Raw genomic sequence first — 3,295 nt, forward strand, 5'->3', positions numbered from 1 at the left:
TTTAGGGTTTTAGGTTTTCGAGTTTCGGGTTTAGGGTTTATGGTTTCGGGTTTAGGGTTTTAGGTTTTCGAGTTTCGGGTTTAGGGTTTATGGTTTCGGGTTCGGGGTTCGGGTTTAGGGTTTTAGGTTTTTGAGTTTCGGGTTTATTTTGTAAAAGATAAAGAGGTAAAATAAGAATATTATAAATATATATACTATTAAAATTAAAAAAAAAAGATATTATAAATATTTACAATATTAATACTAAAAAAATAAATTAATAGTAATACTTGATAGATTTTAATTTGATATATGTAGTGAAGATTATTAAGTGAAAAAATGTTGTAATGACTAATATGTATATAAATAATTTTAAGAGGTAATAATAATATATCTAATAAGTTAAGGGAGGGTGTATATTTAGTAAAAATGGTGTAAGAGGGGTACGTTTAGCAACACCCTTATGCAATGTCATTATAGCTTTCGCTGTGTTGCAATTAATGTCTTTCCAAATGAGCTCTCAAAGTAGAGTTGGACGTGACTTTGAGTAACGACTTACAAGTCTTGTATCAGGTCGTTACAGTACTGTTGATATTAGACTTAATTCGAACTTGGTAAAAAGTTTGAGGGTTCCCCTTGTTTCTAGTATTAACATTGATAGAGATCGATTCGAGATGGTCAATCTCTCAATAGGCCCGTAGAGTGGATTAGGCTCCAAGAACAAGAGAAGAAGAAGAAGAGAAACTAAACTTGGAACAATTTTCCTTTTATATTTCTTAAACAATTATTACAACTTACAGGAAAACCAAAGACATAAAACTAGGAAAAGATAAGCAATAGGGAAACTTAGTTATATTATAATAAGGAAACTAAATAATTGGTAAACTTAAATAGTATATATTAAACATAATAATTATTTAGGATCGTATCAAACACCATGTTTGTTTCATTTGTCGTGTGAGCTTGAGAACCGAGGCTTGAGAGTTTTAGATTGGTTTTCGCCACTTTGAGCGTTCTTTTGTTAAAGGGGTTGTTTTCCGATACATACATACATGCATATATACATACATACATACATACTTACATAAATAAATATATCTGTATGCACTAATTCGTTGGGGGAAAAAGGTCAAAATCGGTTTATGACGACTATATAGCCGTTTAAAAACTGTCGAAAAGAAAACATTGCTAACGTCAATAACCGGTTATCAACCTTTTAAAAAAAACGTTGTTGGTTAACTGGTTCTTGCTTGAGAATCTCTAACCAGTCCCTAATCTACAACTAATATCGTTTACAAACAGGTTCTTATTATGCCGGTCACAAAGCAGTTTTTGGTTTCGAGTCCGTTTCAGCTTTGGTTAAGTGGTTAATTAGCATTACATCTCTACCTACATGTCTGGTTAACGGTCTCAAACTGACTTTGATAAATTCATATATTTCGATTTTCGACCAAAGCATGCACCATCATGAACAAATTGTAGTAAAAAGAATAAATATTCATTTTTCATTCAAAAACATTTTTCTTATTAAATAACACGCATGCAACCCTAGCTCGGTAAGAAAAAAAAAAGAAAGATCATTATACAAATTTACATGTTAATTTACCACTTGTGTTATTTACTTCTCATGCTTTTTAAATGAAAAGCAGTCATGAATTCGATTTCGAATTCTTTTAAGACCATTTCCAAAGCGACTTCCATCTTTTGATTCGTACCAGACGTGGAAGAAAGAGGAATGAGAAGGACGTGACATGTGAAAAAAAGTAAAAACGTAAAAAGAATCCTTCTATACGGGCGTGTCGATGGTTCGACTTTTATTAAAATAATTGCAAACCACACAATGTTCGGAAATTAATCTTGCAACAACACTTTCTTCTTCAATCATTAAACTTCTACTTTGTTTATTCCACAAATGAACCCCATAACTTGACTCCTTTAACTGTGCCATCTTAGCTTCCACCCATCTCCGCTGACCTACATTCACGGGCTGCCTGTACAACCCGCCAATCCGGGTCCAACCCACAGGATAAAACGCACGTGGGGTAAAACACTAAAGTTTGACTCGGTTTTTCTTCCTCTTCGTTCCACTACTCTTGAAACAAGATATGGTCCATTATAACCCCATCGGTTCCCATTGAAAGTCAACGCAAATTCTTCAATAAAATCATACAATAACGGATGGTTTTTGTCGAATATCAAAACTGCGTTGTTTAATCTCGTCCAGTTCCCGAATTGGTCCGCACTTTGAGCTCCTATCGAGTTATGTAAACCGCTAAAATCGTTAAACAGAATGAAGTCAGTATCAAGATACACGCCTCCGTATTTGTAAAGCACGACGAGCCGGATCAAATTCGATAAGTTTTGTGATCCCGGTCTTGATATTATCAAACCATGTTTTTGCGGGAGTGTTTTCGAACAGGAAGTTGAGGTCGGGTTCAATAGCTTGAACCCGAAACCCTAGGTTGATCACGGGTTTCAGTATTTGAAACGCGTGATCATATTCAAATTCCCGGTAGCTGTTTGATAGTATCAGCAAACAGCTACCGGGATTTGATTTGAACAGAGCTTCTACTGCAAGAAGCTCTCGTTCTCCAAAAGGTTTAATAGAGGACGAAATCCATGTCATGAAGAATCGAGTTTTACATCCTTTGAAAAACCCGTTTGCGCGAGTTTCAAATTCGGAATTTGATTTCAAAATATCGAATTCGAGAAGCTTGTTTGGTTCTTGAATGATGAGTTGTTTAACGATTAATATTGGTTTGTGAACCGGTGAAGCGGATTTCAAGTGATTTATGACGAATTTGTGATTGGTGAAAACAGTTGAGTTGAAGTTGAATGAAATGAAAGTGTTTGTGTTGAAGGTGTAAATTAAAATGATTGCTATGAAACATATTGTGGTGAATATATGGAATACGGTACGACGGTTGCGATTGCGGTTGCTCCTCCTTTGGTCAGTCGGATTAGAGGAGAGAATGTTTATCATCATTGATTAGATTATGAGGAACTAGCTAGTTCATGATCGAGTGTTGAAGCTTTTATTTTGGAGGGAATGAAGAGGAAGAGGATAATAAATAATAATAATAATAATTATTGTAATTATTAATTAATCAAACAACAAAACTTGACTTTTGAAGAGTCAATATTCTTGTGGAAATTTGTGAGTTAAGTTTAAACCAATGAGGAAGAGTGAGTCGTCAAAGTAGACGTGCAAATGTGATTAAGGTTTGGTGGGTCCCTCACTTAAGTATTTAAATATTCTGGAATCCTAAATTAAATACATAATATCATGATTCATACCGTTCATAAAAAAAATATC

At 34.3% G+C, this 3,295-nt stretch overlaps 1 pseudogene; it reads right to left on the bottom strand.

Moving 5' to 3' along the window:
• Window positions 1-1,584: 1,584 nt before the first annotated feature.
• Window positions 1,585-2,965, bottom strand: LOC143617078 (uncharacterized protein At4g19900-like; annotated as a pseudogene).
• Between the last annotated feature and the right edge of the window lie 330 nt (window positions 2,966-3,295).

Source organism: Bidens hawaiensis, unplaced genomic scaffold (genome assembly GCF_021521415.1).
Source record: "Bidens hawaiensis isolate Kalapana, Puna unplaced genomic scaffold, B.hawaiensis_p1.1 tig00052131_1, whole genome shotgun sequence".
NCBI lineage: Eukaryota > Viridiplantae > Streptophyta > Magnoliopsida > Asterales > Asteraceae > Bidens > Bidens hawaiensis.